Here is a 14940-nt window from a genome sequence, read left to right as displayed (position 1 = left end):
AGTTGCTTGCTCATTATCCTCTGCTGCTGCCATTTCCACGACAATATCCTTTTTAATTTGTTTGTTTAGTTGCTTGCTCATTATCCTCTGCAGCTATTTCTCCGGTGGGCTAGTACTACTTGCAGCCTTGTTCAACTTTTTTATTGCTGATGAAGTGCTGGCAGGTTGTTTAGGCTCTTTGTGATTTCTTTCCCAATCAGGAGTCACAGCGGCAGCTAGATCCATATGAAGTGCCTCAAGTATACGATCAGATGAAGGCCGGTTCAATATATCAGCTTGAGATGGAGGTGATGGTGGTGTAGAGACTCCTGCTGACTTGAAATCATCTCTTTCTGCTATGCCCCCAAATTCCGTAATATATTCAATCTTCGAGGTTGCATCCTTCGTCTTGTCCCTTGGTCATGAGTTAAACTGATCGTGATCTGGGATTTAACTTGTCTGATAAAAAAAAAGGTGCAACAGCTCTTGCCTCCAGCTCTTGATCAACATTCTCCAGACCCTCTTCATCTTGAATCCTCTATGCTGCTGCTTAATTAAATCCCGATAACGCTCAAAATTCACAAACTCCTCGAGTTCTTCTTCTTCCTCAGTTTTCTCTCGAGACCGAAAAAGTTTGGGATCAGGCTCTTGGATGAAGTCTAGAGGTGCTTGACCATCAAACCTATCAATCAGAATGTTTCGCTTTCGATTCCAGGGTATTAAGCCTTGTTGATCCTGAGTGCCCTGAGAGAGGACCGTGTCGTGGTGCAAGCGGCAGCGATTGCCTGTAAGCAGTAGACTTTGCTGGGGATCCCCCCGCCGCTTTGCCAGGTAAACCGTACGTCGCTGGGCATGACGACGGGCCGCATCCATCAAATCGTGGAATTTCCTCTCGGATCTCCTTGCTTCGTGCCATAGTGTGGGGTTCGAACATTGGACGTGGCAGCCAAGGTAATGTCTTATTCGCTCAATTGTGACCTCCGCTGCTGTAAATCTTCAGAAGGCGGGCACTCTTCAAGAGATTCCAGTAAGTGCAGAGCACACGCGAGGTCCTTCTCCTATACATCGTCTTCATAATCCTTCCATTCCCGACCACTGGATGCTATCGCTCGCCAAAATTTAATTTTACCGTCGCATTTTATGCCATGGAGTGCATGCCGGAACTGAGATCGTATGAAGTTGTGGCGGAGTTGGCAGTAAATTGAGGGGTGCAGACGGCCAGGAGCGATCAACGAGAGCTGGACGAAGACGATTTCCATTGAGACATCACAAATTGTGGAGGATTGAGATGAAATTATTTCATGAAACGACAACCAGAAGATCAGTGATTGATATCTGTACGTACATTATGAGGAGATAAACTCATGAATTAGGAGATAAACTCTGGGTAATTACTTAAATGTATTTTTAGCAGCTGGGATTGTAGCAATCGAAATGGCGGAGTTATTCTAACGGGCCGAGCGCAATCGGAAATTTGCTCCAGTAGCCCCAGTGGACGAGGAAACCCTTTCGTGGACAGGAACCAAGATGGAGAGAGGAGTGAAATAATTGAACTGCTCCACGTGAGGCTTCTGATTGTTTTACCATTATGTACATTAACATCGGCTCTGTCTATCATAAATGGGTTATTCATAATCCTATGATCCTGTTACGAGGGCAGTGCAATTATAATATGTCGTGACGTCTGGTTCAATCCATGATTGGAATTAATTGATAGAAAGTGATAATTAAAGATCTTAAGTCCTAAAAAAATGTGGTAATTTTTTTTGAGATCTCTATCAGAAGACCAGCGTAAGACACTGTGAATTACCTGCGTAGAAGTGGCCTGCTACACTCGATGCATCGTTGAAGTTCCCGCTTGGATTCTTTGAAAGGTATGTGAGTAGAACGAAGCAGCCCATATTCTTTAAAGTCAAATATTAAAAAACAAAAATTCAAAGGCCACGTGGTTATTTTTATTTTTTAAAATGAGTTTTGCACTAAAGTTCATTTAAAGTAATGCTTTTTTTTAAAATGGGCATACCAAGCGTGTATTAAAAGTATAAGTCAAGTTGGAATGGTTAAATAAGGGATTAAAAAAAAATGAAGATAAAGTGTTTCTTTTGGAGAGATAAGGTTATGAAAGCATTATTTTAAATATCTGTAATAATGATAGAGTTAATGATAAAGTTAATGGGGGTAATAAGGGTATGTTTTTTAATTTGTACAACATTTTTGGAGTGATAAGTTGTGTTTTGTAAATGTGGAGTGGTAAGGTGAACTTCATTTAGTTATATTTGAAGTCATATTTGAAGTCATAAGTGAATTTTTGTATTTGAAGTGATAAGTGAAAGTTATTATTGTAATTCAAAGTAATATTTTACTTTGAAAGCGATTGAGTCAGTGCAGGCAGTTTTTGAAGATAATTTGTTTCCAAAGTTTACAAGTGTGACATTCTCATTGAAAAGATTCCACGACAATGTTGTGACATTGAAGAATGATGTACTCCAGAAATTAATAAAGTCATAATTTTTTGTGGTGCTTGTGTCCTAGATCTGCCTGAAATTGAATAAGGGGATCTTAGGTACATCGTGTGTAATGAATGCGTGTGCATGACTTGTGTTCAGATGATCAAAATGCTCTTTTTGTATTATGCTTAAACAATTACATGCACATAAGCAAGCTTAAGTATAATAACGCTTAATCACGCTCCTGTAATCAAGCTTAAGTACAACAGCACAAAGCATCACATCATCAACTTGATAAGACGATTTTCCAAGCAAGCACATTTCACATCATGTAATCAAAGAAATCAAGTTAAGGACGCTACAAAATCAAGCATTTCGAGCCAAGATGACATCAACATCATCAACACTTTTTGTATCACTTGCATATAAACATTTTTTAACTGAATTGTAGAGGTGCATTCTTGGTTGTAACCGACACCCTAATTTGAATTGTTAAGGTGAATAGATTAAGTCAAGTAAGTATTCAACTAAGTCATCAAGATTGAACTTGTCATTTGTCTCTTAGGTGCATTTTCGACATTGTTCGACACCCTTCCTTTTTTAAATCAGTACATTCAGTGAATACATTAAAGAAAGCACAAAGTGTTAGTAATCAATTAAGCAAGTTCAGCCAAGCCATCTAGCAAGAAATCATCATCAAACGAGTGTGAATTTTAGTATTCTATTCTTCAAGTGAGCATCAAATCAAGCCAATGTTAAACGCAAGTGCAATAAGCAATAAATCAAAGGAGCGTGCCATTCAAAAAACCAAGCAAGTGAGCGTGTCATTCAAACAAAAAAGCAAGCAAGTGTGTCATTAAAACAACCAAGCAAGCGAGCGTGTCAAAATCAAGTGCGAAAATTCAAAGCATGACGTGTACAACAAACGAGCTAGTGTGAAGTTGATTGAAGCATTCACAAAGTGTCAGTGAAGCATTCAAGCAAAGCAATCGTCATCAAGCGAGCGTGAAATCAAGAGTTCAAGCAACCAAGTTATAAAACTCTAGCAAGTGTTTAAAGCATCAGCAATAAGCAACAATACAAGCGAGCCTGAATTCAAAGTGAGCAAGATAACATGGCGACACACATTCAACTATCCCAAATTCTTAACAATTTGATTTTATCATCAGCTGGCGACATGGTGAACATCAGCAAAACAAATCTTGCTAATATCCAAGTGCATCTTCAACATGCACATGAAATGATTGAGTTCCTTCAACTGGAGTCACAACTACAAAGAACTGAGTTGCTAGAGAAGAGTGATGATTCCAAGTCACTGATCCAACCAACTTCAAGTGTCGAAGTGGTCCCTGATCTAGTTCAACTTTCTTTCAAACCAATCATCAAGCCATGGGAAGAAATCCAAAGTAATAGAAATTGATGAGGCTTAGGATATGTCAAAGATGACGCCAACTTGCATATCCCAGATTATTTGAGGCCCATTAAGTTTGTCAGTGTAGGGATTCTTGCACAAATTACATTGGCTAGTTCTGAGAAAGTTGAAGAGAAACATAAATACACACAAACTGAAGTTGCAGACAAACAGACATGTGCGCAAACTGAAGTTGAAGTCAGACCAAAATGCCTTCTTTGTCAAAGAACCAGTCATCTGGAAAATCAATGTTTTGATCTCCATCCTTGTCACCATTGTAGAAAGTCAAATCATTCATCAGCACAATGCAGAAAACAACAACAATCAACCAAATTGAAGATAAATTACTCATGGATTGACCCATGGGAATGGGCAACCACGGTTAGAAGATTGTATAAGTTTTACAATCAAATTCACTCACACATATTGCAGCCAACAGTAAAAATGAAGATGGTACTCTCGTGCAGTTGAACGGGGGAGTACACCAGTGAAACACTCCTACACCTGAAGGGGGGGAGTTTAAAAATAATTTGAAGAAGATTGTCTCTCCTTTCAACTGACAAATGCGGGAAAATTTCAATGAATTGACAGTGGTTGTCAGACTGAAAGTCTCGACAACATCAATGAAGCAGCCAGTGGGCATTTTCATCAGTGAGTGAGCATCAACAAATTTTCCAATGGGCAATCGACAGCAAAGTTAGCAGTGAGCAGTTTTCAAACACAACAAAAACAATAGTGAGTTGTTTTTCAACATCATCAGCTAGTGGGTGATCATCATCAGCAGATTCGCTAATGGGCATTCATCAACTTTTGTCAGTGGACAAACAAATACTCCAGTGGGCGTTCATCAAATTTTTTCAGTGGACACAGGATGCCGATTTCAAGCAAAGGACAGTTGGATCCTTTTGTAGCTTGGCATGTGATGGAGTTTTCAAGCGACATTCAAAGATGAATCAGATGTGCAGCTGACTCATGGTCTCTTCATATTGTAGTTTCTTCAGCATCCAGCTTTGGCGCTTTTTTAGGCAATGCTTTCTTAGGATCAACTTGAGAACTTGGAAGAGGGTTCCTTGTTCTTATTTTTGATTTATCATTAAGGGTGGTAATGTTAGCCTCACTCTCGTAATAAAACAATTATAAATCCAAAATTATAATTAAACAAATCAAATCTTGAGAATTAGGAGTTAGTTCCTCAAACTAGGGAGTTTAGTTAGAATGAGAGATTCTCTCCAACTAAGTTCTCCTAGATTAATGTTTTGTTGAGAAAATATCACAACCAAGTTTGTTCAAGATAGACAGACTATCTTGAGACAAACTTCCTCATGTATTTATATGTATTATAAAAATTATTTTAATAATGAGAATGTGAGGAATGCTGTAAGGCTAAGGCCTTTTCCACCATGTTTGGTTTTTCTATATTTCTACTGTTTATTTTATGAGTGTTTTAGTATTAGTTCTTAAATCTCTTCACATATATGATTGTGTTGATTAAGTGAATATAAGGTAAATTATCTAGTTACGTGAAGTTAACTAACAATTGTAAGAAGATAAGTAAGATACGTGGTGTGACTTGGGGAAATAGTAACCAGATCGTTGCCCTAGTAGCATGAAAGCACCTTAGTCCGTGGTTAGGGTTGTGCGAAGGTGATTATAACAGATCACGAAGGTATCACAGGTCAGGATAGCGCGCGAAGTGACTTGCGTGAAGGTAGGTACAGTTAGACTAAATTGACACCTTAGACATCTCAAGGGTTCAGAAACTTGGTTCTAGCATCCCCCCATACTGCTTCGGGTGAGACTTCAGCCCGCGCACCGCGGGCTGATGCCGAAAGGGCCAGTAGTGTAGGGATTTGTTTGGCTAATTAACTCCAAACCTGGGTCAGGCCCCATCAAGCTAACAAGTATCTTAAGCAAGACACATTGCCCTCACAATTATCTGCACGACAGAAGAGGGTACTCAGAATAAAAGCATTATCTTATCAGTTGGTGTATGGGGTGCTTTTTAGAAAGCACCATAATGGAGTACTACTCAAATGTTTGGAAGCACACAATCCAGAGAAAATATTGCGTGATCTCCATGATGGACCAGCTGGAGGAAACTTCACGGGTAACACAACAATGCAAAAAGTTATGCGGGATAGTTTCTATTGACATACATTATTCAAAGATTCTCATGCCTATGCCCACAAGTGTCAAGTCTGTCAAAAGTGTGCTGATAATGGAAAGAAGTAGGCCGCCCTGTTGCAGACTATTGTAGTGGAAGAAACATGTTAACAATGGGGCCTAGATATTATTGGTGAAATATTTTTTCACTCATCAAAGACACATCACTACATTCTTGCTGCTACAGACTACTTCACGTGGTGGGCATAAGCAGTTCCACTCAAACAAGTGAATGATTAGGAAGTCATTAGCTTCCTTAACTAGAATATCATTACCAGGTTTGACATTCTGACTTAACCTGTTTTTGACAATGCAACATATTTTTCATCATTAATATTATATGATTTTACATTGGAAAATGGAATTGTATTGAAACATTTAGCTAATTACTATTCACAGGGAAATGGTGTTGTTGAGTTTACAAATAAAAACCTCATCTACAATATCAAGAATACCATTTTCTCTTAACAGAGGAATTAGCACTCTGCTTTGGTGAATTCCCTATGGGCTGACCAAGTCACTCCAAAACCTTATCTGAATATGTCTCCTTACTCCTTGGTGTATGAAAAAGAATCTATCCTACCCCCAAAAACCTATTTTCCTTCCCTCCAACTTTCAAAGGAATTTAGCGTAGGATAGACACCTTCACAAGCTGCAGGAAGAAAGAAAAAAATAAAAAGAAAAATTCTCTTCACTAGAGTTGTATCAAGAGGTGTTTCGATAAGAAGTCTATAGGGAAAAATAAATTTGGTGTGGGTGACCTTGTATTAAAGTGGGACAAAGCCCACGAAGACAAAGGAAAACATACTAAGTTCCAATCCCTGTGGATTAGACCATTCACCATACACGAAAACCTTAGCCAACACACATATTGTCTTCAATCACTTGTCGAGAAGATTGACTCTCTTCATGTTACTTGCCAATACTTGAAACATTATTTTCAATGATGATCTGGGGCTGTGCCCTACCATATGTACAGAGTTTATTTTCTTGTTTATTGTTTTGGTATTACGTTTTGTTTTGTTATGTAAATAAACATTGCTCGTGAACATGTTTTCTGACTTCTTTGTGTGTGGATGAATTAAAAAGAGTCTTGTGACACCACAACATTTAGTTAACGTTCAGTCCTCCTTCCTTGTGTTGGTTACATGTTTTGGCCAATGAAGTTGTGAAGGATAAGATGATCCATCTGTAAGGAGAGTGTTGTCTGAACCATGTTACTTGCGTCTATTATAGAAACCTTATGCCCACACTTGATTCTTATGTTTTGGTGTCTTCATGCTTATCTAGTTAGTAAAAGAGGAAAAGAGGAAAATTTAAACAAGCAAAACTAAAACAGAAGTCTCTATATGCTTCTCTAAAGGAAAAAACTCTCCCGCTCTCAATAAGTTGGGATCCCTCTTCTGCCCATAAAATAAGTAAGTGCCAATGCACAATCCTCTTTAACTATACAAATAAAGGCGAAAGAAGAGAAAGGATTCCTATGCAAAGAGGTGCATAAAGAAACTCCACCGAGGTATTGTCCAGGATTCCTGGTAGCTGAGCAATGTTTGTGTTCCTATAGTGACTTCGCTGGGGCACTTTCCAAGCCTTCTAGTAGCGGAGCAACACAAGAGATGAAAAAATATATTGAAAATATAAAGCTCGCGAACTACACTACCCTTTCCAATTCGAGACATTGTGATACTGTTAAATCTTATGATTGTGTTCAAATCGAGAAGGCATAAACGAGACCATGTTCATTCATGGGAGAAATGGGGAAGCCAATGTGATCTGCACGATGAATGAATACTCCCCAAAGAACAAAGACCTTGCACAGAAGAGTCAACCAAGACATAGAAGCTGGAATTCTACCAGTGTGTCACCAAGTGTTGTCACTGCTACAACACCCTCCAAAATTTTGGGTTGCACCAAATTCTAGAGCCTATCTTGGTCTTGTATATTGTCATTGCAAACATTGAGATCCATTCCATGTGTTTTCTATAAGTCTTTTGGTTCCTTTTGCAAAAAAATCAAAATGTCATATTTTTGCATGATAAGTGTTGCATGATATATATAAGCCTATTTTGGTGGTTTCAAGGGTTTTTTTTTTGAATGAGTTGGTATTACCATGTAAACATCCATCACACTCATTGCCAAATTTGTAAGCACTATCGCACAAGTGTCGTCACAGTCGTCGCAAAGTGTATCTTTAGTGTCACACTTGTCTTAAGTTGTCGCAAAGGTTTTCACACTGAGAGAAGAATGTATTTATGTGTTTTAGATGATCTATGTTATGTATTCAAGTACTCTAAGTGTGTGATCACAGGTAAGTCCTACCATTATGCACATCAACTTTAGCAATCCCACACTTAGTCAAATTTCGGAAAATTTCAAGTCACTTAGCCTCATCTGTCCTTCCTGAACTGTGCATTACGCAGTCCCAACCCTCAAGATACAGCCCTACCTCTTGACCATATGCAATTCATAGTTCTTGCCTCTGAGGACTATGCACTGTGTAGTCTCAGTGCGAAAGCCCGTACCTTCACCTCTAAAATTGTGCAATTCAGCCCTCTAGGCTAGCCCCAACTGTGGATTGCATAGTATATGAGCTCAAGCCCAGCCCTTGAGCTCATGAGCTATGAAATTTTGCAATCACCAGGTCTTCCCTGCCTTCCAGAATTTCATAGTTGGCTGAAACAATGCAAAAACCCTAAGCCTGGCTCGCTGAGTCCCAAAACTGCCCAATCTGCCTACCTAGTCCAGCTGGAACTACGCATTACACAATCTCAAGACTCAAGCTTCACCCTAACTTCTTGAGATGTGAAATTGCACACTCACTGAGCCCCTCCCTCAGCCTGTCACTAGCTTCTGACTCAGTCAGTGGATCAACATGCAACATCTTAGACTAGGGGTTTCTCAGTCCATGACAGGATGATGAAGAAGGAGATGGATAAGGGAAACATGCTAAAAGAAATTTTTGTAGCTGGTTATGCAAGGTGATCAATTAACACAAATGAAAGGGACAATAGTTTGTGACCACAACTCAAGACTTGACATCATTGAAGACTCTTTACCTCTAAGCCATATGGAGGTAAACAAAAGAGCATAGTCAAGAAGACACATAGAAAGGAGAAACAATAATGGCTTGAAATTTCCATGTCATCATGCAGTCCATGTTAGTAGTGTCATGTCATGTCATGAGTCATCATATACCACATCATTATTGTGGATTATGTAATTATCTACTCAAAATGTATTGTAAAGTGGAAGTCCAAAGGACACATACACAATATGAAGAGTCATGTAAAGTGAAAATGTAGGAATTCAAACAGTCATAAGGGTAGTCAAAGAGTCACAATGGAGGTGAAGCATATCCCCATTGGTTATATATACACCCTCATTATATGAGCAAAGGAATTTCACCTTGGCTCGTCCCACAAGGCATTAGAGAGACAAGCTAGTTCTTTTGAGGAGTAAGTGGTGGCTTCAATGATCCACTATTGGAGCTAGTGGTGTTCGATGTATACATGTTTCTTGGGACTTATAATTAATATAAGAAGCTTGATGGACAACACATTCTTCATGCATGGATCATGAATATTTGTAAGACTATTATGTGAATGTTTACGATTCATGTTTGTTTTCACCTATACTAAAGTAGTTGAACTATTTGCTTATTTTAGTGATTATCATATTGAGAATTTGTTGTAATGGGATCAATTCCTATCACATGTTTGTGGACTATTCCGTTGGATGTTACATAGATATCTCTTGTTTGTATGTATTTCTACCAGAGTGGTACTATTACCTCTTTCTTAGAGGCTCACTTTCCTTCTCCTCTGTAGTAGAAGAACCTTGAGACACCTACAACCAAACACTCACCAAGCACACTTACTTGCTTTTTGAAGGCACATTTTCACTCCTCTGTCTTGCTCATAGTTATATCCAAGGAAAATATTTAAGAAACCGGAAACCATACCATATTCCAGATGGGGCTCCTATCCCAAATGGTGTGAGGTCTAATTGGGACCACATATTGAGGAGACCATTTGAATGTTGGTGGGTCTAGCACTGTCAACACCTTGATATGTGTTCAAACTTAAGGGAATGTAAGGGACTATATCTCTAACCAATTTAAGTATGGAAGACAAGGTAATATGCAAGACTACAGTCTTGCACTTATAAAATTAAACCTAAACAAAGAATATGGACTAGTGTGTCGCCAAGTGTTGACACTGAAATCAACACCCTCCAAAATTTTTCCTACACTTGAATTTTGGAGCCTACTGAGGGTCTTACGATCTATCGCTCCATGGTCCCTTCATGGTTGATTGATATTTTTCAATATTTTAAAGTATTCTTCTAATTTTTAACTATCAAAGTCACTTGCTCACACATGCACAGTCTTGGTTGAACTTAGGACCGCACTTTCTTTAGGCAAGATCAAACAAGAATAGAACCGTCCATCGAGATAGTATCTGTGCGATGTTCAACTCATGTTGGTAGTTAATGCACCCATTTGTTGACACACCCCCTTACTTTGGTTGCAATTGTACTTATATTTCGGTGAATTTTCTCAACTGTCGCTTTTGCACATCGTCGTTTTCGCATTTGTCACTTTTGCTCACTTCCACTTTAATTAGTGTTTTTTTCATGTTATCTTCACTCTGGCATGTTTCATTTCCAAGGTTGTTTGCATTTTGCAAGTGTCATCTTCATGTTTTCCTCCTGTCACAAGTGGCGCTTTTGTTGTTTTCGCTCCTGCGTGTGTCTCACCCTTGCGTATTACCAAAGTTAGTTATGGAACATTATTCTACATTGGATGGTATTACATGTCATTAGAATATGCACTAGAAACATTCCTATAGCTTAGTGCACCTTTTGATCACAATCGTCACTTCTGTCGCAACTTGTGTTCTAAGTATCATAATGTGTCTTTTCAACTTCGCACTTAGAAATAAGTGTCACTTTGTCGTCATTTCGAGGTGTGATTTTTATGCATGAGTCTTGTGTATCATTCTACCTTGTATGGATGGTTTTCTATTGTGATCCATGTTTGAGTAATTTTCGGATGCGTTTCTCCCTTTTACTATGTTAGTGTCACACTTAGCCATTTTGGAGCCCTTGTTAGTCCTTCTGCCCAGTGTAAGTTGTGGAGGCATGAACCCCCTTATGAAGTGAGGAGTTTAAAATTTTCATGAGACTCATTAATAGAGACTTATTCAGAAATATTTGTGCACTAATTCCTCCTCAAGATCACCTCCAATCTATTTCACATTATGTACCTTCCAAAGGAAACCACCTAACCCTTCTTGCTTATATTGGCTCACTACACTGAGTTTTGAACGCCTATTCTTTGCATGACACGTAGATAACTCCTAGCTAACAACATGGACCTCTTCCACCCTTTTTTAAAGGAAATACATGTAATGCAAAGACCCTCCTATCCTCCCACTACAGTGAAAACCCTCTAAGGAAAAGTGGTTTCCTTCTTATGGCCTCCCTCAATGAAAAGATAACTCCAAATGGTTGAGCACCCACTGTTGGATCAAAATGCACTAGCCTACAGTGAAAAGAACACTCCAGAGCAATAATGACCCCTTGTTGAAGAAACTTGTGCTGCCTTTCAAGCCTTCTCTCCCTTTGAGTGTATGGAACACCCTTGAAGATTGAACCCTTCACCTTCTCTCTTCCCCAATGTGCTCTGCACCCATGCCTCTCTTAGCCTCTTCATCCAGAGCACATGGCATAATAGGGAAGGCTGAAGGAAGCCTCCTCTTAGCCCTTGAATAGTCAATCTGCACTTTCTCAAGAATCTCCTTTCCCTTTGAGCGCATGGCATAGTCTTTAAGGATGATGCCTTCATCCTTCCCCCTTCCCCTATGAACTCTGTGCCCTAGGCTTACTTATGGCCCTTCCTTTGAGTTCATGGCACAATAGGGAAGGCTAAAGGAGGCTCCCTCTTAGCCCTTTGACTAGTTAAACTTCACATTTAACCCTTCCCCTCTCTTCTTTAGGGTGGATGATGCAATCTTGAAGCATGAAGCCTTCCCACTTTGTCCCTTCAGCTTCCACCACTGTGTTGGACCAAGGAGAGCTCCTCTTCATAGTGCATGGCACAATAAATATGAATAATGGATCCATCTTAAGCCATTTGTGAGTTTGGTTGTGCCATCTTAATCAAATCTTCTTATTTTAACCCTCTCACAAGCCTATCATGAGTTGATCATTCCATTAGCTAGGTAGTCATAAAATATATGTTTTTGAGATTGATTTATCTTTTTCATGAATGATTTTCATTGGCAGGAGTACATTCCTATAATGATAAGGTAATGCTTAAAGAATATAGCAAGGAGAAAGCATAAACAAAAACCTACGGAGAAGAAGAACAAAGAGAGCTATCATGGAGACATGAAACAGATCATGGAATGAAATAGAAAGAAGACATTGCATGATGGCTAAAAGGATTCCAAAGTTCATACAAGACACTTTGGAGGGGGAAGATAAGAAACAAAGTGGATATTTCATGAAAACGAAGCATAGATCAAATCTACCATTAATAATGTAAGCTGAAGCGACATGGAAGACAACTTGTCATTGGAACCTCATCATAAAGTCCATGTCATTATGGCCAAGTTGTAACTTGTACAAGTGTCATCATAATGGTCAATGTGTTTCCATGTGTCATGCCACATCATTTGGAATGGAGTGATGTAATTATTAAATGGAAAAGGAAAAAATGTAATGTGTGGAAGTCCAAGAGTCATATGTGGAATATGAAAAGTCACTTCATCATATATGGAAAAAATGTCTTTAGTAGAAGGCAAAAAGTCACATAGAGAATTCCAAAGGTCATTTAGAAGTTATAGAGTTGTTTATATGTTCAAAGGAAATATTATAAGTCCAAGATTCATGAGGGTAAACCAACAGTCAAGGGGAGATGAAAGGTCATTCCTCTTGTTATAAAAGCAACCTCTGTTATAGACATTTTTGTGCCTTACAGCATTGAGCATGAAATGTCCATAATCCAAGGGATCCAAAGTCCCTAAAAGAGTTGCTCCTGCCCCTAAAGGAACAAGGTCAACCAATGACATCTTCTCCCAGAAGTTCTCCACCAAAAAAAACTCAAAAACAGTCAATTCAGGATCAATTCAGAAGCTCTTCTAGCTACCTGCGTTGCAGTGCACCCCAGTACACTAGATGGGTGCGTTGCAACGCACCTAAAAGCACTACCAGGGTGCACTGAGTGGGAAATGACAAATGGAAAACTCATTCAACGAGGTGGAAAGACCCTGGAAGCTTCTAGAATCTTCTCCAATGACACTTGCCTCAATGAATTCGACTAGTGATGAGTAAGAGGCTCTCAACCTCCAAGTGGAAGCAAGAACTGACAGAGAGAAGCCACAAGTCAAAACATAAGCTGACTCATCCTCTCTGCTTACATCTATATATGGATCTCTCACCCAGAGGTTCAGGAGGCTGGAATTTTGTACTTTGCAAAGAATTGCTGTTGGTTTGAGATTGAGATTAGTACATTGGGTGATTTATGCTTTGTTGGAGGAGAGAAAGGGATTCCTTTGCTGGGAGGTAGATGTTGGATCGGAACTCACTTGGTTGTATCTCCTCTTGGACTTTCTTATTCTATCAATAAACTATTTGAGTTTCTCCTACATGCTGTGTACCAATGATGTTTTGTTATGCTTACATGTTTAGCTTAATCTGAGCTTGATCTTTTTATGAATGTATATCTATATCTTCGTGTAGTTTCTCTCTCTTGTGATCTTGCAGGAATTCAGTGAAGTTGGGCCGGTGAAGGAGCAAGGAGCTGAGAGCCACTGAAGAGAGGAGTGATTGGATCAACAAACTAGCGGAAGACACAGGTTAGTTACATCCTTCCTCCTCATTTACATTTCATAAAGAAGAAATACTCAATTAGTTTTCCTTGTTTGTTGCTAAGGCACTATCACACCTTAGAGTGGGATAGGGGCATTCCGAATGGATACTTTTCCCAACAACAAATTGGCAACTCTGCTGGGGACTGTATCTTGTTAGTTTATTTGTGTTTCTATTGTTGTTCTTCTCATAAACTCAGGAGTGCCGAATCGAAATGCATTTGCCATTTTCAAATGCAAAGTAGAGATCTGCCACTCTAGTCCACTCACTGGGCCTGTTTTTATGATCTGAACAGCTGATCCACAAGTTCTCTAACAACCCTTTGTGATAGATCTTAGTCCTCCTTTAAATCATCCTCCTAGTTGTACCTAATTGATAGCTTTTATCCGGCCAAAAACTGTAGATTAAACTGCAAACCGTGACCCAGAACCCAGAAACAATTCTCGTTTTTGCTTCAGCGCAGACTCTGTGAAGAGGTTCTGCATTTCAACGCAGGTCCCGTGAAGGATACCTACGCTGAAGTTCAGTTTCTCTGTGCTGAGGGTGCGCTGATCAGCCTTTGCCTTGTGCAGTTGTGGTTCCCTGCTTCCTTTTGCTCAGTTTTATCTCTGTTTTTTGCAGCCTGTTGTCAGTCAGTGTGCCTATTTGAAACCCCTTTTATTTGCCTCAATTCTGCCTCAGTTGTATAAAGAAATTGTATTTGTTCTTTGTGTATTTGTTACATCATTTGCAGTTTCCCATTACAAAAGTAAACTAGTCATACTGTCGCCCTTACATCTAGACCTGTCATAAGTGTCGTTTTGATCTTAGGAGTGAGTTTGTTTGCTGTTCAGAGTTGATTAAGCTTTTAATTTTGTCGTTTGGTTTGAATTTATGCATTTCTAGTGTCGAAACAAGTAAATCATAAAGTGTCGTAATCGTCTTTTTGATTTCGAAAAAGGAGCTTGTTTATGTTTTCACTTGAAATCGAATTCAAATTTGTACAACAACTTTCTTTTTAGGCATCAATATTAAGAAAGTGAAAACAAATACATGCATATGTGCATTTGCATTTTGACAGTTTGT

The 14940-nt window shown here is 39.1% G+C and overlaps 1 pseudogene; it reads right to left on the bottom strand.

The window, feature by feature from the left end:
- Positions 1-406: 406 nt before the first annotated feature.
- Positions 407-14940, bottom strand: part of LOC149198477 (uncharacterized) — an 81589-nt pseudogene continuing 67055 nt past the window's right edge.

The sequence above is a fragment of the Pinus tabuliformis genome, chromosome 2_1 (assembly GCF_031772625.1).
Source record: "Pinus tabuliformis cultivar Carrire ecotype Pingquan chromosome 2_1, CPIR1, whole genome shotgun sequence".
Classification (NCBI taxonomy): Eukaryota; Viridiplantae; Streptophyta; class Pinopsida; order Pinales; family Pinaceae; genus Pinus; species Pinus tabuliformis.
This window is presented reverse-complemented; position numbering and strand designations above follow the sequence as displayed.